A 21,672-nucleotide genomic window follows, 5' to 3' on the forward strand; every position below is an offset into this window, starting at 1 on the left:
GATCCTCCCTCTGCGAGGCGCGGCAGGTTGTGCTGGTGGCGCGCACAAGGCGCGCGCGTGTGGCCGCCGGCTAGGTTTAAGGCAGGCAAGCGGCGGAGAAGGGGGGTTGTGGCTACGGCCGGCGAGGATTGAAGGTAGACAACCGTCGCCGAAGAAGAAGAAGACCATCTCCGCCGCGGTACGAACACCTACTAGGTAAATAAAATCTTAAGTGCAGTAGAATTTCTTCAAGATAATAGTCAAAATAGAGATTCTTCTATTTTATTTTCTTCATGGTCCAGATAAATGTGTTCATGTCTGTTTTTGTGAAAACTTTGGCTATCCAACAGTTCAATCAACCATGAATCATAATAAAGTATCACCTAGTTCAGTCAGCAAACAGGGGACGAAGAGAGAAAAAGTGGAGATGGTCTTGAATGTTAGGTAAGATGGTGAAAAATCTTGTTGGATTCTTTGTCTTGTTGATAGTAGTGTCAGCATCTTAAAGATCGAAAAAATAGACAAGAGCTCATTCTTTGAGACTGGCTAATGGAATGCCCAAGAAAATTTGCAGACCTTGATAGCGCTTCCGTAATCCGTAGTACAACTAGCACGTGACATGTTTGACTGTGTTCATTTTAATTTGAAGCAACAGACAGTGCTTGTAGCAAAAGGATTCATAGCATAGAACATAATCTAAATTTAGTAATAATTAAACAATTGTGTTGTTCTCTATGATTTGTCAGAATTAAACCTGAAACGATTTGTAGCAAAAATGTTTAAATGATATTGTTCGCTTACCAGTACATGTTGTGTTGTTCTCTAGCATATGTCATGAAAAAAATCATTAAATGATTTTTAATGATTTTAAAATGATGAAGCGAAAAAATGTTAATATTATTCTGGTACTTGCATGAGAAATCTTCTTGCTATGACAAAGTAGTGAACAGTAGATAGTTTCATACTGAAGCCTGTGTGTTTTAGACTGGACTGCATGTTGCAGATTGAAGCCTGTGTGTGAATTAAACACAATCATTGGAAGGTTTTGAGCAAAAAACTTGCTCTCTTCTTCCAGCTTGATAGTGTCATATCTAGAGAAGCCAAACCTGGGAAACCAGCAAAAGGAAGTACTAGGAAGAAAAATGTCGTTGTATCCAATACTCTAGTTTCTGAAGTTTCAAAGGTTTAAAAATTCAGTGTAGCTATTAGTACCTTCAGAAAGAACTTATTCCGATGATGAAAAATAAATTTGCAGAAACAGAGGATGTTTTCATGGATGAATTTGATTAGTACGTATTGCATCAGTCGATGAGAAAAGAAGCTGAGGTCAGTTTAACAAGTTCTTTGGGATTAGCAAACACATTTTCCATTTTCGTGTAGGTTTTGTTAATCGAACTACCATTGACCTTTGATTGATAAATATGTTGGTGTTAAAAAAACAGGTTATCATAAGCAGTGAGGAAGGTCTAAGCAAAAGTTGTGGTGGTTCTTATTGTGGCAGCCAGGAAGAAATTACTGATAACTGTGATTTGATTGGGACAGAAGACATGAGTGATAGCATTCTTGTAGTGGTGGAAGAACTTTGTATTCATGGTTCTGTGAAATTAAGTTTTATACTGCAGCTAGGAACTTGATAGTGTTATTTACTGTTTGGTTGTTTGTAACTAATTAAAAATGTTCAGATTCATAGTTGTTAAAGTAACAAAGAAAATGTAAAAATCATAGGAAGTTGCTACTGATATTGAACTAGCTGGTGCGAATGGAAGACATCAGGCAGAGACTGTTGACAAGGTAAATCATACCTTTATTGTAATCCTGTACTATAAATTTGAACTATTTTGAGGAAATAAATGCACATTCTGTCTGAACAGAGTGTTCATTTGATGCAGGCTAGTGTTTCTGATAATGGATTCAGTGCAATAGTTTCTACAGCACATACGTCAGAAGTGTTATGCGAACAGGTGTAGCCCAATGTTTGTAGAAAATGTAGAATCGAAGAATAGTATATTTTTTCTTGATCTGGTTGGTGCACAGAAAAATTAAGAAAGTTAGCATGATAAAAAATCTGACATAGAATTCAATGATTGTGCTGAATTTTTTCTTGTAGTTAGTTGGTCTTGTCGAGAATTCAAATGTTGAGCATCTATCTGAAAATGAAGATTCCGATGATGAAACTGGAGCATGCAATGGCAAGGAAGAATATGTATTCCCTACGCCAGATGAATTGGAGAAGTCAAGTGCACCCGCTGTTGGCATGGTTTTCTCTACGCTAGACGAGGCAGTCAGATTTGTGAATGTATATGCGCAGATGAATGATTTTGCAATGAAAAAAAGGAAGAAACTACAAGCAGAGGAAGATCAGTATACGGTGCTTCAAGAGTAGGAAGACACGTGAAACCAACTCAGGTATTAGGAAAAGGAAGAGGAGTGTAATCGAGAGAACAAACTGCCCTATGAATGTGACAGTGAAGCTAAGGGAAGGGAAATGGTTTATTATGTGTGCTTGTCTGGAACATAACCATAGCTTTGTGAGCTCGCCTTCACTCACCAAATTCTTTCTCAGCCATAAACACATGAATGAAGCAGAAATACTCCTGTGTAAGTTGCTATAAGAAAATAGGGTGAAACCACAAAGAATTATGAGCATTTTTAGGAGGCTGCGTGGTGGGGACTTTGGTAATATGACATTTGACGTCAAAAATCTTGATAACCTGAAACAGGATGAGCGGATAAAGAAGATGAAGAACACATATATTGAATGGACTAGGAAGTATATCGAGAAGCTGCAACTTCAGAACCCTGGTTTCATCTATAAGATGCAAATAGATGCTGGTGACACTGTGCGAAGCATTTTCTAGATGGATGCTCAGTCAATATTGGACTACAAGTTATATGGAGAGATCATATCCTTTGACACAACCTATAACACTAACAAGTACAACATGTCGTTTGCACCGATTGTTGGAATCAATGGACATGGGCGAACATACCGTTGGGCGCTGTTGCAAAATGAGAAAGCAGATACTTTCAGATGGTTGTTTTAGGCTTTTGTAGAAGTCATGCAAGGGCAGAAACCAGGGATTATCTTGACTGATCAAGATTCAACAATGAAAGTGGCTTTTCCTCGAGTGTTCGGAGATTCTCTCCATAGGTTCTGCATATGGCATGTGTGCATACATGGGTGCATACATGGCTTTGAGGGAAGGAATGGAAGAAGAAATGAAAATTGTATTGATACAATCTGCCACTGTTGATGAGTTTGTTGCAAATTGGCATGAGTTTTGTGCGAAGTATGACTATGCAGAGCAAGATCATATTAAAAGAATGTGGGAAATCCGTGCCCATTTTGTTCCGGCTTACTTCAGAGGCATGTTTCCATTCATTCGATTAAAAAGCCGTAGCGAAAGTTTCAACTCCAACTTCAAGGACTACATAAGAAGGAAAGACACGATAGAAGCATTCATGAAGCGGTAGGAGCTATTTCAAGAAAATGTCATCAATATTGAGAATCGGGACAGATTTGTGTGTAATGAGAAAACTCCTATATTATGGAGCCGCTGTCCTTTAGAAAGGCATGCTGCAAAAAATTTCACCCGTGGCATATATTTGAAGATGCTAACAGAATTTGTGAATGCAACAGCTTTTGGTGTGATTGAAATAGAGAAAGACAAGTTGTATGACTTGAAGAGGAAATTCAGTTATGAACATCCAGAATTCAGTAGGAAGTTGTTCCGAGTTGCCGTTGATAGGGAGGCAGCAACGTTTGAATTTTTCAGTGGGAAGTTTGAAAGAGATGGAATCTTGTGTTGTCATATCTTAAGATTGTTCACTCAATTTGATATTGTTGAGTTTCCGGAGCGTTACATTCTGAACAGATTGACTATTGCATTTAGAGAGAATGGGTTGAAGAAATTCAAGAACGATCTCATTGAAGTGACAGGAACAGACCCTTCTCAGAATGTTGTTCGATATGCTATCGTAATGAGTAAGGTTGCTGATGCTTGCTCAGACCTCAGAAAAGATTCCGAGTTCAGTAAGGAATTGCTAGAGGCAGTGGAGAAGGTGCATGCAAAGTATTTGGAGCGCAATAAGGCTGTTGAAACACTCGAGTGTGATAGTTCGAGCCCTTTGAATGATCCTGATGTAATACCAACACAAACTATGAACATTGTTGAGATGTTGAGAACACAATCTGAATGCTCAGGTACTTTGATAGATCCTCCTGTGATACCTTCGAAATATGCAAACAAAGGTCAGAGGTTGAAATCACAATCTGAAAAGAACACAGCCAAGAAAATAGCTGCATAGAAAAGAAGCAACAACAAGGAGAAAATGGTTCAACATAAGAAATGAATGGTATTGGATTAGTAACTAAGCTATAGATTCTAATTTGACTTGGGAAATCATGTTCTATTTGGCTTTTTTTTCTGAACATTTGTGACAGTTGAATAAGCTCTCTGAAAACCTATTTTCATTGTCACTTTCGGTCCTGGAGTGGTACATTGGCGTCAAGGAAAATTTGGAGTGCCTCCCATGATATTGTTGCTATTTTTTTTCTTTCTACAAATTGTTGGATATTTCGATGAGGAGTTGTTGCAGAGTGAAAAATCTATTTATTGTTTGGACAACTATTGAAAGTTGAGACAAATTATTTGGAGCATGTGTATTGGGAAAAAAGAAATTGTTAACACATGCTTTTGTGGTTTGCATTCAAAAGCAGTTACGAAATAAACAAAAATTTATTTGGAGAATGTGTATTTTGATTGAATCCTTTCTTAATAATGTTTGCCAAACGGTCAGAATTGAATTTGTACTAACCCCCCGAGTTTAAAAAAAAGGTTGAAAAGTTAAGAAAAGTGTTGACAAGTTTATGAGAAAAAGTCCACGGGTTTAAAAAAAGTTATTTCATTTATATTGAAAAAAAATCTTGTTCACAAGTTTAATGGAATTCATAGAGAATTAATGTGGAGTGTTGCAGAACTTTCTTAATAATGTTTGTCAAATGGTTAGAATTGAATTGGTACTAACCCCCTGAGTTTTAGAGAAATGTGGGAAAGTTAAGAAGAGTGTTGACAAGTTTATGAAAAAAAGTTCACGGATTTGAAAAAAGATTGTTTCATATGTATAGAAAAAAATGTTGTTCACGAGTTTAATGGAAGAATGCCAACAAAAATTACGAGAAGTAGTTAACAAAGTGTGCACAAAAAAATTGTGGACAGAAAAAAGTTTATGTGGTGAACAAATGAATTTAAAAGTGTGTTCACGCCTTTGAAGAAAAACAATGTTGACAAAATTTTGGAAAATATATTGACAATTTTTTTTCAATTTTAACATTCGCTTTTACAAGTTGTAACAAAAAAATGTTGACATGTTTAGGAGAACTTGTTCACAAATTAAGAAAAAAATGTTGACAAGATATTGAAAAAAATGTTAATGTTCGGATTTACGAGTTGGAAGAAAAAATGTTGACAAGTTTAGGAGAAGCTGTTGACAAATTAAGAAAAAAATGGTCTAAAAGTTCAGAAACAAGAAAAAATTTCATAAGTTCAGAATAGTTGTCCTTTGCTTGACAAGTTGACAAATTTGTGGCCCAAGGTTAGAAAAAAATATTGATAAATTTAGAAAAGATGTGAACAACTTTTCTAAGAAAGTTGTTCGCACGGAAATTACAAAATTGTTAACAAAAAAATGAAAACAATTCTTAACAGTCTGTTCACGATTTTATAAAAAATGTAAACAAGCTTAGAAATTTTATTGACAACTTATTTTAAAAAAATGTTGAGAAATTTTAAAAAGTTGTTCACACCTTTGAAGAAGAAAAAAAATGTTGACGAAATTTGGTAAAATATGTTGACAAAATTTCGAAAAAGATGTTAACGTTCGTATTTACAAATTGTTACAAAAAAATGTTGACAAGTTTAGGAGAAGTTGTTCACAAATTAAGAAAAAGTGTTCTAAAAGTTTAGACACAAAAAATGTTAATAAGTTTGGAATAGTTGTCCTATGTTTTGATAACTTGTTCAGAAATTATTAACCAAAAAAAATGTTGACAAGATTTTGAAAAATGTTGACAAAGTTGTGGAATAAACTCTCTAGAAACATTTGTTTACAAAGTCTCAAAAAAAACTGTTGACAAGTTTAGAAAAATTGTGAACAACATTTTTGAAAAAGTTGTTCATACGAAAATTAGAAAATTGTTAACAAAAATTTGTTCAGAATTTGTGAACAATTTTATAAAAAAAAGGTAGACAAGCTTAGAAAAGTTATTCACAACTTATTTTTAAAAAATGTTGACAAAATTTAAAAAGTTGTTCACGCCTTTGAAGAAAAAAATGTTGACATTTTTTTTGGAAAATATGTTGACAAAATTCTGAAAAAAAAATTAACGTTCATATTTACAAGTTGTAACAAATATCTGTTGACAAGTTTAGAAAAGTTGTTCGCATCTTTGATGAAAAAAAATGTTGACAAAATTTTGTAAAATATGTTAACGTTCGTATTTTCGAGTTGTAACAAATAATACAAAATTGTTAACAAAAAATTGAAAGAAATTATTAACAATCTGTTCACGATTTTATTAAAAAAATGTAGACAAACTTACGAAAGTTATTCAAAACTTATTTGAAAAAATGTTCACAAAATTTAAATCGTTGTTCACACCTTATAAGAAAAAATAAATTTCCAAAATTTTTGAAAAAATGTTAACGTTCATATTTACGAGTTGTCACAATAAAATGTTGACAAGTTTAGGTGAAAAAAAATTGTTCTCAAAGTTTGGAAACAAAAACATATTTAAGAAAGTTAGGAGAAGTTGTTAACAAATTAAGAAAAAAAACTTTCCAAAAGTTTAGAAACAATTTTTTTTCATAAGTTCAAAATAGTTGTCCCATGCTTGACAACTTGGCAAATTTGTGCCTCCAGTTTAGAAAAAAATGTTGACAAGCTTAGAAAAGTTGTGAACAACATTTTTAAGAAAAGTTGTTTGCAAGGAAAAATAATTGTTAACAAAAATTGAAAGAAACTGTTAACAATCTGTTCAAGATTTTATTTAGAAAAATGTAGGGAAGCTTACGAAAGTTAATCGCAACTTATTAAAAAAATGTTCATAAAATTTAAATGGTTGTTCACACCTTAGAAGAAAATAAATGTTGACAAAATTTTGAAAAAATGTTAACGTTCGTATTTACGAGTTGTAACAATAAAATGTTGTCAAGTTTGGGAGACAAAAAAATGTTCTAAAAGTTCGGAAACAAAAAAATATCTAAGAAAGTTAGGAGAAGTTGTTCACAAATTAAGAAAAAAAATGTTCCAAATGTTTAGATACAAAAAAATGTTCATAAGTTCAGAATAGCTGTCCCATGCATGACAACTTGACAAACTTGTGCCTCGAGTTTAGAAAAGTTGACAAGTTTAGAAAAGTTGTGACGAACATTTTTAAGAATAAGTTGTTTGCAAGAAAAAAAAATTAACATAGATTTGAAACAAAATTGTTAACAATCTGTTCACGATTTTATAAAAAAAATTAAAAAAGCTCAGAAAATTTATTTCACAACTTATTCTAAATAAAAAATGTTGACAAGTTTTAAAAACTTGTTTGCACCTTTGATGGAAAAAATGTTGACAAATTTTGGAAAATTTGTAACGTTTGTAATTATGAGTTGTAATGATTTTGTTTAACAAAATGTCTTAACAAAAATGTTGACAAAAATTTGAAAAAAAATGTTTTCACCACTTGTAAGAAAATATATATAATAGTTGTTCACGAAAATTTTAAAAAAATGTTGACAAATTTTAAAAAGTTGTTCACACCTTTGAAGAAAAAATATGTTGACTAAAATTTGGAAAAAAATGTTGTAAAATAGTTTTCGCAAGTTGTAAGAAAAAAAGTTGACAAGTTTAGTAGAACTTGTTCACAAATTAAGAAAAAAGTTATTTAAAAGATCAAAAACAAAAACAAAAACGTTGATAAGTTCAGAATAGTTGTACTATGCTTTGAGAAGTTGGTCACAAATTATTAGCCAAAAAATTATCCCCGTGTTTAAAAAAATGTTGACAAGTTTAGAAAATTTGTTCACAACACTTCTAATTGAAAACTCGGGAGTTGTCCTATGATTTTGAAAAGTTGTTCACAAAAGTTATCCACAGATTTCAAGAAACAAAAAAAAATGATTTTAAGAAAATTTTGACAAGTTTACAAAAGTTGTTCAAAAAACCAGGGAAAGTTGTTCACCAAAAAAAGTAAACAAGTTTAGTAAAAAAAGTTGTAAAAGTTTATTTAAAAAATTTTGTAAAAAATATTCTACATGCAATTTTTTTGAACAGTTGCTTGTAAAATTTTAAGAAAAGTTGTTTGCAAAATTTAAGATTGGAGTTTCATGAAATTTTTAAAAAGTTGTTCACTATATAGAATTTTATAGAAGTTGTTCCGTAGTTTTTCAAAAGTAAAATTTAGGTAGAGTTGTTCATATGTTTTTTGTAAGAAAGTTGTTCACACAAAAATAAATTTATTTTAGGGAATGTTTTTCAATTTTTTTAAAAGTTGTTGAAAAAATGTTGAAAAAGATTTAGAATAGTTGTTAATAAATTATGGGACAATTTCTTTATTCATGAGGGGAAAATGCGCTTAAACCTTTTTTATAGCGTCTTAGGTGATCCCTTAAGGTTTAAAAAAAGTACATTATTTATTTTAATAAAAATGCTCGGAATGAACTAACATGTTTTGCATAGAAAAAATAGACATGTTTGAATGAAATGAACAATTTTTTTGCCGATACTGGGTCTGTTTCCAGAAAATAATATGGCTGATTTAAGTACTGCTTACATGGAAAACCATAGCTTACATGGAAAACCATAGATATTGTTTTTTGTCGATGCTAGTTTCTCAAAATTCTGAGAGTGAAACACAACCATGTTCATCATTTTATACATAGTGCTGTAACTCCCATCGGAAACCTAACGGCGAACATGAAACACGAAAAAAGAAACCAGTTAATCCTAGTTCATATCATACTAGTTCGACTACGAAACCTAACGGCGGGTTCTCCTCTTCTTTGTGACATCGGCATTCATCTTCTCGAACTGGAACTTGTTCTGATTGAAGTTCCTATCTTGTATGCAATGAGCTTACGGAATTGGGGAACGATTTCCTGGAAAAAAATTGCATGAGTTTTTTAGTTTGAAAATCATTATAAAAATAGTAACATAACTGAAAGAATGCAGTCTATGTGTGCAAAAAAGAAAGACTTGCAAAAAATTAACATAACAGGAAAAAAGAAGTACAAAAGCATGATGACATTTGAGACCAAAAAATTAACAGAACGTGGAAGAAGTATATCATGACATAACTCTCTCTGGAACAGTGATTGTATTGCACACAAAAGATTATAGATAATTTTAAAACAAAAAGGTAGTTTGTTACAGAGAGAGATGTGGTGGGTGTAGTATTTACTTGTTCAAACTCCTTCATGTCTTTTCCATTCCAACAATCCATGTATAGCATGCCATAGATAGCGCAGTCATGCCTGTCCATGTTTGCACAAAAAAACAGATGAATAAACAGAATTGTAAATTTGAAAAGATGTAGAAAAGGCTCAAAACGATAATCTCACAAGTTAGGTTGTTTGGGATAGTTTTCAGGAGAAAACTTTACGAATTCTTCGAAACTGCAGTTGGATGCCTTGAATAGAGTGCTGAGGTTGGTAATCTATAATATAAGACATGAAGATAACTTCGAAGTTAGGTAGACCGAAAAAAGTAAATTTATACTTATTACAAACAGAGTTACTTCATGGCCAATGCGTCAAAAAAATACAAATTTCTTGAAAAAAATATTTTTTACTTATAGTAAAACTAACCAGGTTTGTTGTGAGGATGTTGAGTTCATCAGCGTGGACGCTATTTGCTGAATCAAAGAAGTTGATTGTTTCGAAAAGGTTGTTGACACAAAAGAACGTCCAATGGAATTAATTTACTCTAGGGAGAAAAAGCTGCAGAGGAAAAAACAGTAACCATCACAAAATAGAGGTGAAATAAAATGAAGGGATTAACAATCATGAAAACAGATCGAATACCAAGTCACATTTGTGCAGGTTGTTTCCTGTGTTGATTCTCTTGAATTCTCGAAGGCAAGACCTAGTGCCGAATTTTGCAGGCTCCACAAGCAATTTAGTCTGTAGAAAAGAAAGAGCAAAATTGTATTATCACATATGGAGTAAAAAGATGGAAAACCCTAGGTAGTCATGAATGACTGACATCACATATGGGGAGAAAAAAGATAAATGAAAGAAAAAGTTGAAGATAATTACTGTAAAGTGCGTTGAGAATGAGAATTTCGAAGGCTTCTTTGATTTCGGATTAGGGTTCACATTCTCATGGTTGAAAACTGCAATATAGGCATCCATGACTTCATCATTGACTTTGCCAATTGGTTTTAGAGCATTGCAGGACTTTTCATATGACACCGTTTGGTCGTTAAAATCTAGAACTGTGGGACGGCAAGGACCAAATGATAAAAATGGAGATAGATAATTTGCATCAGTACCAAAAGTGGTGAAATGCACAAAACGAAGAACTTGATTAATTACGAATGTATACAATAAACTTACTTGTCTTTGAAGAACTTGTAGTTTAGGTACTTTAGGTAGAAGTTGTTAATAGTTGGTTCTAGATTCAGTGTTGATAATGGAGATGCAGGGGACAACATTTTTGCTTTTCTTTTCTTCCTATTTCTTTTCTCGATGGTACTACGACCAGATAGAACATTTGGAGGATTTGTCTCATTAACATCAGAGGGCATCGACCCTACATCTAGAAAAACAAAAAAGGAAACATGGAGAATTGGTATGAGTGTTTGCCTTAAAAAGTAAAAAGAGGAGACATGGTTCGTGTAGCAGGAAGGAGAAAAGGTCCTGAAATGGAGAAGATACCATTTCCCGAAGTAGTACCATCAACATAGCTCATAGCAAGGGTTATGTCGTGCTGAATATCAGGAACCACTCTCGTAGAAGAACAATCTTTGTATGGAAGTCTAAGTTGTGATTGTCCAATTGATTTGCCAACATCATTGTCATCTTCAAAAAAGAATTGCACTTGTATGGAAGATAATGTTGTTCTTGTTAACTTGCTGATCATGACTGACAGCAGCCGTTGCCTGGTATCGCACAAGAGCACTGTCATTGTTGTGGCTATTGCTACTGCGAGTAACATGAGTTTTTGCTTCATCATTACACTGGGAGGACACATTTTGTGCACAAGGAGTCACACTTATGCTCATATCTGCCAACACTTTAGATACTTGTTCTTCATGTACTTTCTTCAACAAATCATCGTGTTTGGTAACCATCATTGATAACATTCCCTAGTTTTGGTGGTAGAAAAGAAGAAAAAATGTTGTTAGGTATATATCAAGGGAAAAAATGAAGGATGGACAAAAACAGTTAAGAACTATTGCGACCACCTGACTGTTATTGGCCACTGTTGACTGAGTTGTTGTTGTCCCTTGGTATTAGCTGATAATAACAGGAGGGGCGGGAGTATTTGCCATCATAGGATTGGTGCTTGGAATGATAGAAGACACATTGCTTGCCAACTCTGCACGCATTCGAGACATGTGTTCCTCATGAGTTTTTCTCCATAGCTCATCATGTTTGGCAACCACCTTTGATATTACTTGCACTACCTATATTTATTATTGACCAAAAACATAAGGTTATGAGCAAAAGATCTTGCAGAAAAAGAAAAAAATGAATAAAAATGAACAAATAAAACAGATTCAAACATACTTCAGGTTGGTTGGATGATTTTAACACATCATCTTGCGGTGGTCCTGTGGGCAATGTTCCTTGTGGGGCGTTGAAACCTGTATCCTCAACCAATGCTAGTGGACGAGCTCCATATGGTGTGGTGGAAATGTCTCGAAGCTCTTTAAAAGAATTGCATCAAAACTAAAATCTTCTCATATGAAGCAAACACTATTCATTGACATATGTAAAACAAAGTAAACAACAAATAAAAATTAAAGATATGTTCCATCTGAGAAAAGAAAAAAAACCATTTATCAAAACTTGAGCTGACTTAATTCTATTTAAAATTCTTGAGTTGTTGTTGGTCATCAAGATCATGATGTATTTTATAAAACGCTACCAAGCTTCATATCATCATGGTCTTATTCTTACAAAATTGTAACCGGGATCCTCCTAGTTGTTAACATCACCTTTCTATCAGTAGAAAACTGAAAAAATCATCTACCATATGCTATTTTGAGTTTTATTTATTCCTTTAACAAATTTTGATCATGAAGAAAATATGCCCTAGAGGCAATAATAAGGTTGCTATTTTATATTTCCTTATATCATGATAAATGTTTATTATTCATGCTAGAATTGTATTAACCGGAAACTTGATACATGTGTGGATATGTAGACAAAACACAGTGTCCCTAGTAAGCCTCTACTAGACTAGCTCGTTAATCAAAGATGGTTAAGTTTCCTAACCATAGACATGTGTTGTCATTTGATGAACGGGATCACATCATTAGGAGAATGATGTGATGGACAAGACCCATCCGTTAGCTTAGCATTATGATCGTTAAGTTTTATTGCTATTGCTTTATTCATGACTTATACATATTCCTTTGACTATGAGATTATGCAACTCCCGGATACTGGAGGAATACCTTGTGTGCTATCAAACGTCACAACGTAAATGGGTGATTATAAAGATGCTCTACAGGTATCTCCGAAGGTATTTGTTGGGTTGGCATAGATCGAGATTAAGATTTGTCACTCCGAGTATCGGAGAGGTATCTCTGGGCCCTCTCGATAATGCACATCATAATAAGCCTTGCAAGCAATGTAACTAATGAGTTAGTTATAGGATGATGCATTATGGAACGAGTAAATAGAGACTTTGCCGTAACGAGTTTGAACTAGGTATGAAGATACCGACGATCGAATCTCGGGCAAGTAACATACTAATGACAAAGGGAATAACGTATGTTGTCGTAATGGTTCGACCGATAAATCGTAGAATATGTGGGAACCAATATGAGCATCCAGGTTCCGCTGTTGGTTATTGACCGGAGAGGTGTCTCAGTCATGTCTACATAGTTCTCGAACCCGTAGGGTCCGCACGCTTAACGTTCGATGACGATTTGTATTATATGAGTTATGTGATTTGGTGACCGAATGTTGTTCGGAGTCCCAGATGAGATCACGGACATGACGAGGAGTCTCGAAATGGCCGAGAGGTAAATATTCATATATAGGACGATAGTATTCGGACACCGGAAGTGTTCTGGGGTTACCAGGTACGTATCGGGTCACCGGAAGGGGTTCCGGGCTACCCCCGGCAAACTATATGGGCCTTATGGGCCAAGAGGAGAAACACACCAGCCACAAAGGGGCTGGTGCACCCCTCCCATATGGGCTGGCCAAATTGGAGAAGGAAAGGGGAAGGAGGAAAGGAAAAGGGGAATAGGATTCCCCCTTCCCCCTCTTCCCTTCCTACTCCGAATAGGAATAGGAAAGGGAGGGGGCGAATTGGGAGGTGCCCAAGTAGGATTCCTCCTACTCGGGGCGCCCCCTTGGCTGCCTCTCCTCCCCTCCAACCTATATATATGAGGGGGGGGCACCGCTAGAACACACAACAAACATTGTTAGCCGTGTGCGGCGCCCCCTTCCATAGTTTATGCCTCCGGTCATATTCACGTAGTGCTTAGGCGAAGCCCTGCACGGATCACTTCACCATCACCGTCACCACGCCGTCGTGCTGACGAAACTCTCCCTCGACACTTTGCTGGATCAAGAGTTCGAGGGACGTCATCGAGCTGAACGTGTGCAGAACTCGGAGGTGACGTACATTCGGTGCTTGATCGGTCGGAACGAGAAGAAGTTCGATTACATCAACCGCGTTGTCAAACTCTTCCGCTTTCGGTCTACAAGGGTACGTGGACACACTCTCCCCCTCTCGTTGCTATGCATCTCCTAGATAGATCTTGCGTGAGCGTAGGAATTTTTTTGAAATTGCATGCTACGTTCCCCAACAGATCGCACTTAAAAGATGAAAATGGATTGCATAATAACACGGGATCAAACAATCCAAAACATCCACTTTTAGAAATTAAAAAATATACTTCACCAAATGCAGAACAAAAAAATGATTTGTGTATGCATTTTTTTGTGAGAGCTAAATAAATTGAGCATGAAGTGCAAAATTCGAACATGAGTGACCAGAATAACTCCATATAGAAAGCTGAGAATAAGCATAACATGACAGACCACTACTTCAGAGGTAGAAACCCTAGCATAGAAAAAGTGGCTCACTACTTGACGAAGAAGCTTTAACCTCATAAACTGGGCAGTTAACTAATAGGAGCATTAATATTTTCACAAAAAACAGTGCTGACAATGGAAGATTTTATTTTTTGAAACAACGCTAAAATGACGAATTTGTTCGCGGGAAGTTGTATGTGGATCCACACTTACAGGCAGTGCTCCATAGGCTACTGGTTTGTTAGTTGTCCTTTTGAAATCAACATTAGCTGCGTGAAGTAAATTATCATTCTGCACATGAACCATTCTGGGGACATTGTAGTTAATGCTCCTAAATGGCCTTGCAGAAGTAAGATCCAGAAAATCCATATATATATGATCTGCATAAGACGAAAATGTGATCAAAACAAAATGAATGAAGAATACAATAGTGGAGAAAAAAAAACAAAAATGATACAAAAAAACAAATAGAAAAAATAACTTACAGCAAGCATGGGCAGGCAGCCGCCAACCCAGATAGGATCTTTCAAATCAACTGAGACTCTGTTAAAAATATTTTCGTGAAAGCTTTCGATCTCTTCACTCGGGTGATTGATGCAAATATGTTGCCAAATCATACTTATGCAACTGTGAAATGTCATGCAGACCGTACAGAAGCTTCCAGTTCGCGTAGTTGCCAGTGATTGGACAGAGAACTGTTGAGACGAACAGAAACAACAAACTGCAAATAAAACCTTCCTCAGCTTCATCATTCTTCATCATGTTGACAATGTTTTCTATTGGAATGTTCCTACTTCCAAATTTATATTTATCACTGAGTGCCTTAACTTTTGCTACTACAGCAGGATCATTGCTCTCGGTAGGAAAAGGTTCAGAACCAGATTGAATTCCAAAAACCTGAATGGCCATTTCCCTTCGGATATGAATAACTTTGTTCTTGTGCTTGAAGACATCATTTGAGCGAGTATGGTCGGCAAGCCATTGCATGAATCCGATGGGGACAATGAGATGCCTATTGATGTGCAACAGATTATCCAGATCATGTTTCGAAACATATCCTTTTTGCTTATCAGTTAAATTTGAAATGGCTTTGTTCCATCTGAGGGTCGAGAACCTATGCTTTATAGTCCCACGGTGTTTCAGAGTTTCAGACATGGTTACTAGACAGGGAGCTATGTGGAACAAACCAAAAAAAAGGATGATAAGATTAAAAATGATGAACCGAAAAACTAACTAAGATAAAAAATTACTTAGGTTGTTCCATTGTGAGGGAAGAGGGGGGGGGGACACGAAATATTTTCATGTAAAAAAGCATATCATAAATCATGATATAAACTGCTGTTTTTGCGTGTGAGGACAAGATGGATATGAAAAGCATTAACACGTGGTGTTGCTCATAGCACTACTTTTGTTAACAAAAAAAAATGATAACACAGCAACCTATTGTAAAAAATTAATGACATTGATTCAGACTGTAATCTGTTCAGTGCTTTCATACCTAAAATGCAGTGCAAATAAGAAACATAACAACTTAGAATAGGTTTAACAAATAATGAGATAAACACTAACAACCACATAAAAGGCCAGCAATGTGCTGTACACTCCTTATTAGGGGGGGGACCTATCTAAACAAAAATCTATGCCCAAACCCTAGTTAATTTAAGCAAACCACATCAGGACGCCATGAAAAAATGGACAAACCTAATGAAAATCTATGAAGAAATCCTAGCTAAAATCGGAGCAAACAACACCAGCACTCCATGAAACAAAATTGAAACCCTAGCTATGAATCTAGGGCGGAACCCTGGCGAAATCTAGGGCGGAACCCTGGCGAAATCGGAGCAAACTATACCAGCACACCTTGAATTAGAAACCCTAGCACAAAACTATGGTGAAACCCTAGCGAAAGTCCATGGCGGAACCCTAACTAAACGAAGCAAATGACATCAGCTGGCCATGATCTACAAAAAATCCTACCATAAGACAATGGCGAGACCCTTGAAAATCCTATCGCGTCTCTACACAAATCCCTGCCCGGCGGAGGGAACAATGCACATCCGAGAAGAAGAAAAGGAGAGACAGAGCTCAAACCTCGGGGAAGAACGCCGGGCGGAGGGAGGAACTCTGTCCGCTGTCGATCTAGAAACTGCCGTGCGGAACGAGAAGGAGAAAGAAGGCGGAGATGGGGAAAAGAAGGCGAAGAAGAAGAAACGGAAAAGGAGAAAACAGAGACCGAAACAGAGGAGGGGAAAAAGAAGTGGGCCGGCCCGATAACAGAATGCCAGACGCGGCGCGCGGGGGGGGAGGGGGGGGGGGGGGGTACGCGCCGTATCCGGGTTAGCATCGCCCCGGGTCCAGGCCATATGGCGTGATGCAACTGCACAATCCAGGCCCGTTCCAGGCCCTTCCGCGGTACTATAGGCCGCAACGGCCTGGTCGGCCAAGCCCACGTCCGCGTCGGACCAGATTCGGTCTTGGTGCTGCTCATGCTACGGAACGGAACAGACCGTCACAACGTACGTGTCGTACCGGACGGCCATTCCTCCCTCCCTCGTGATCACTACAGAACTGGCCCTGGCCATACTGAAGTGGTCCGCGTGCAGCCGATGCAAGACCAAATCCTCGACGCGATATACACAGGAGTAAACCGCCTGCTCCTGCTGCAAGCATGGACGCCCACGTCCACGTGGGGATGGACGGATCCAGTCCGAGATAGATATCGTATCATCAGGTCAGGTGACCTTACTACTACACAGAAGTAGGTTTTACTGCACCGCACGAGGCGGGCACACCATGCATCCAAGCACACGTGAACTTGTTGCGCCCGCATAGTTGTTTCAGTTCGCACTGTGCGCCGTCCCGTACGCGCGCGAGTGCATGTCCACTGGCGCCCACGATAACTCGTGTCGCCTCCAGGCGCGAGGAATCAATCCGGTCACTGTGCATGCAGGGCTCGCCGCAGGACGACAGCGTGACCAGAGCGCTCACGTACCACTACGTGTGCATGCGCGCGCGCGCACGGCTCATCTACAGTGGACCAGCTGAATGCATGCATCAATGCCGCTCGCTCGCTCGCGGCCTCTGGCCTAGGCATAGCTAGCTACGTCCACCGACGGCGTCCCCAGCTAGTTGAAGCTAGCCAGGTAGCCTCCACCAGCAGCGAGTAAAGCCGTCGCCGTCGGCGACGCGGCCAGGACGCGTACGTGCGCGCCCCAGCGCGTGCGCGCGGCTCGAGGTTGGTGCATGGTGCGCGCGCGCGGCGCGGCCGGCCGGCGGTGGGTTCGACCACGATGCAAATATGCGCCATGCATCATCGGCCTCGCGTCTAGCCTTGGTCAAAAGTGCAGCACAAAAGAAGAGACGCAGCCCATGAGAAATGCATATGCACGATCGAGCTACCTTGTCTAAACTCTAAACAAACAAGGTTGATCATCATTGCTGATAAAGGCCATGGTGATCACGCCCACTCGATCCATCCATCGGCTGCGACCAAAGGTTCCCCCGTGACCACGTACTTGCTACACATACAATAGCCATTAGTCAATGCTCACATGACCGAAAGTGCGCGATCGAGAGATGATGCCATTTTGCGGCGCCGTCGAGTGATCACCGGCCAGATCATATAAAGATTGGCGTGCCGTGCGCTAGCCGGGGTCTGGGTTTACTCAGTGCACGTACGTGCACGCACGCGCGCCTGGTTACTTTTGTGTGTTCAGTTCGTACGTGCAACAAGGAATAGGACAAGGCCGGTGGTGCATCTGTGCATGTGTCCGGCTCATAGTTTAACTTGACTTTTGGCCGCGGCGATCGACCAAGGTTTTGGAGGTTTGGACCGACCCGGACCAGCTAAACAACAGGCGATCGGTCATGAGCATGAGCTGCGAGCAGCTGGCGGCCGGTCACTGGCCGAGCGAGATGGGCAAAACTATTGGTGTTCATGTGCGCTTAGGATACGATCACATCAGGATGAGGGGGAAAGTATGACCATATGCATGCATGCCTTAACACCAAGGACAGTACAATGCTACCTTTTTTCTCATGCTACATAAGAGCATCTCTAGCCGCGCCCCCAACAGGCCCCCAGGCGACTTTTTCGGCGTCGGCGCCGAAAAAACGCCCCAGTCGCGCCCCCAGGACGCCGAAATCCGCCGGCTCGGCCCGTTTTTGGTCCCGGCGATCGCAGGCCGAACCCAGCGCACTAGGGGACGCTCGGGGGCTCCGGCGCAAGTGAAAAGCACGTCCGCCCCACACCGTCAGGCGAAAAGCCAAGTCTTTCTTCCAGTTTCACCTCCCACCCCCGCGCGCTCGGCCGCCAACCGGCTGATCCCGGCGCCGCCCACCGCCCGCCACCGCTAGATAGCCCATCCCCGCCGGAAAAGGAGCAGAGGTTTCGCCGAGGCAGCCTCTCCACCGCCAGCTGGGCGACTTTTCCGGCGTTTCCGGCCGCGGAGGGGTGGTGTAGCGGCAGGTGGAGCACCTATGGAGGATCAAGGGCGACGCCTAGCTCGACGTGTGATGAGTTTTTATTTGTTGAACTATATAATTTGTATTGAACTATTTGTTGTTGCACTATTTTGTTGAATTATTTGATTTTCTGTGATGAACTATGTGATAAAAAATTTTATTTATGTTGAGAATTCAACGCCGAACCACGCCGAATATGGGCCGTTTCTCGCCGATATCGGGCCATTTTTCTATTTATCTGGACCGAAAAGCGCCCGCGAATGGGCCGATATCGGCGACCTGGGGGCGACGGCTGGATGCCCAACCTCCCCCAACGCCGATTCTACCGCCGGCTTTCCCCCAGGCGGCGGTTTTTATGCCTCCTGGGGGGGGGGGGGGGGGGGGGCAACAACTGGAGATGCTCTAACATAGATATTGTGTGCGCACAAACCACGACCCTATCGGCCACCTAGCTACAACTCCAATTTACGCACTGCGTGTTGGGTTGCCACGCCGGGAAGTTCACGTGCTTTTTTAACACATAGTACAATCTAAGATGCCGACATACACACATACTCATCCTTATAAAGGCACGCACGCATGCTCTACCTCATATGAGTATCTTTAAGATACTAAGTCGATCGGCACACCATCTTAAGATAAAGAGTCATTGTTGCCACGCCGGGGATTCCTCGAGTTGACTTGATGCAGCAGAGCGAAAAAGTCCAAAGGAACATATGAAAACTTAGTACTCCTACAATATGATTGTTTACAAATACTTGTACGCTCGACTAAAATGTAAATTATATAAAATCTAGAAAGTTGGAATTCATTTATTTAAATTATAGACTGGATCGGCAGTATTTCTGTTATGCTTTAATGAAAGGGGTTTAACCCATTTCAAAATATATATTTAAATCATGCATTTTTATTATAACTTTGATTATCTTTTTATATTATTTTCTTCACATGACATATGATTTTGGTCGCAAGAAGAAAAATGCATGACATGCATATGATTTGACCAAGTTTTTGGGAGACTTACTACTGTTCTTGGGATGCACGTTGATTGCTCTTTTTTAAGCTAGCCCATGGGGAGGCCTGTGTAACAAGTAGTATCTTCGTATAGGGACTGGATAACGATCAGTCGACTCAAAACCCATTTTGGGCCAGCGATGGTTTTCGGCCGTCCGACGCAGATACAGCGGTCAGCAACCCTTCCTCAACCTTCCGCCCATCCCACGTCCTTCTCTAACCACCCCACGTACCACAAGCCGAACCGCTGGCTTCCACCACGCGCGGCCTGTCGCGCTCTCGCGTCAGTCCGGCTGCCCCGCCCTCCCCTCAGCTGCCGCCCGCTGACGTGCTTCCGCCGCCCACGACCATCCCTCTAACCCCGACGGCCTCTAATTCCAACGCCGGCGAACCTGCACCCCGGCACCTCTAAGATAGACAAGGAGGTTGTTGTTCCCCCGCCCCCGCTGCACCCCTAAGATAGATGAGGAGGCTACTCCGCTGCGCTGCTCCTTCCTTCCTTTTCTCCGGAGAACTTCTTCTTCTTTCAAAAATCGACTGGCCCAAATTACAAATTCAGGCGACTTACATATAGCTATTGTGCTTCTTATAATATTAAAATATTCCCTTTATCGCGAAAATATTGTGTCCACCTAGCCTCGACCCAGCCGACACATGGGTCTGCCATGTAGGACAGCTTTGTCCATATTTTTCTTCGGGGAGGGGTTGTTCAAGTTTTGGAACGAGCTTCTTAAATCCGGTAACTCGTCAAAAGTTTCCCTAAATGAATTAAAAGTTGTAGAGGTGAAACTGACTCTAGAACTTACAATATACAATAGCATGTTTTGGTTTAATGAGTTAGTTTTATCGGAAAGATAAAAGGAACTTTTGTTAGTGATAAACGAAAAATATATTGATAATAATAGAGGGCGTGCTGCAAACCTAGCTAGAATTAGCTCAACCCCAATGACACAATAACTTATGAGAAAACCCCTCAATTATCAGTGCAAGTTGCACAGCCAAGATCTAAAGGAATATGTTTCCCACATGCACGCACACACAAAACAAAAGAAAACACAAGAAGGCCAGAATGCAGCAGCGTAAACTAATCCACATGAAAAGCCATTAACTTATTCCCTAATCGAGTGGAAGAGAAGAGACACCGCGAATCGGAAGGCGCCACGCCACCGCCCCTCGAGCTGCTTTTCTTTCTAGCGAGAAGGTCAGGTCATCAGGGCCACCGTGTCGCACGTGCAAACAAGCTTATTATTGGCGCCTCCGCCAGCCAGCAGCAACAAAAGAATGGCTGCGTGATCTGCGTGGACCGATCGACGTGCATCAGATCAGAAGAACGTACAACGTACAGCGAAAGCGAGAGGCACTAGCTAGCCGCTCGATCGTTCCATATGATTGGCGGCTCTGCGATGTGCGTGCGTACGTACGTACTCGTAGCAAAAGTGCAAATCGATCGTGCGTACTAGTACAGTACAATAATATGCATGTACCGGTGGTTGCAATGCACGTACGCTCCTGAGTGAGTTGCATAATACAGCCCATTGACAAGTCGTTGCTACTACTACTTGCTAGGTAGCTTGGGAATTATAAGATGCATGGCATCATCGATCGATCGATCCATACGTTTGTTTTTGGTGGTCCTGCATGCGTGCGCGCTCTAGCCTCAGGAAAGGCCCCTTTGGAAGAACGCCAGCTACAGTAAAGCTTATGATTGATTGCACATCTGAGAAAGCTAGCCATCGTATTCTAGTTTCTTGCACTTGAGTTTCTTTAGTCGCTGAATTACCAGGACCGACGGCTGGAGCACTCCTCCTTATCTGCTCTCTTCTTTACATGCTCGTGTGTCTGTGTGTATTGGTTGCTGTTGGAGAGGGCGACAACGCCGACATGGACGGTAGCTGGATAGCCATGTGGGCTACCAAATGGATGCGGACCAACTCGATCTCGATCG

At 39.6% G+C, this 21,672-nt stretch overlaps 2 long non-coding RNA genes across 4 annotated transcripts; one reads left to right on the forward strand and one right to left on the reverse strand.

Moving 5' to 3' along the window:
* The first annotated feature begins 68 nt into the window (after positions 1 to 68).
* Positions 69 to 2,411, forward strand: LOC120973524 (uncharacterized). Of its 2 annotated transcripts, XR_006670327.2 has the most exons (4): positions 69 to 195; positions 330 to 423; positions 1,055 to 1,305; positions 1,422 to 2,411. It is a non-coding gene; the product is annotated as an uncharacterized lncRNA (long non-coding RNA). The 2 variants fall into 2 exon arrangements; XR_006670328.2 differs by lacking the exon at positions 330 to 423 and having other exon boundaries at positions 73 to 195.
* Positions 2,412 to 8,836: 6,425 nt separating this feature from the next.
* Positions 8,837 to 15,420, reverse strand: LOC109734207 (uncharacterized). 2 transcript variants are annotated; one of them, XR_002225825.3, is made up of 12 exons: positions 14,735 to 15,420; positions 14,463 to 14,629; positions 11,760 to 11,899; positions 11,435 to 11,656; positions 10,905 to 11,335; positions 10,584 to 10,785; positions 10,284 to 10,462; positions 10,050 to 10,148; positions 9,834 to 9,965; positions 9,588 to 9,682; positions 9,428 to 9,500; positions 8,837 to 9,125 (listed from the first exon to the last, which is right to left on the reverse strand). It is a non-coding gene; the product is annotated as an uncharacterized lncRNA (long non-coding RNA). The 2 variants fall into 2 exon arrangements; XR_005768559.2 differs by having other exon boundaries at positions 11,760 to 11,948.
* Between the last annotated feature and the right edge of the window lie 6,252 nt (positions 15,421 to 21,672).

This window comes from Aegilops tauschii, chromosome 2 (assembly GCF_002575655.3).
Source record: "Aegilops tauschii subsp. strangulata cultivar AL8/78 chromosome 2, Aet v6.0, whole genome shotgun sequence".
Lineage (NCBI taxonomy): Eukaryota > Viridiplantae > Streptophyta > Magnoliopsida > Poales > Poaceae > Aegilops > Aegilops tauschii.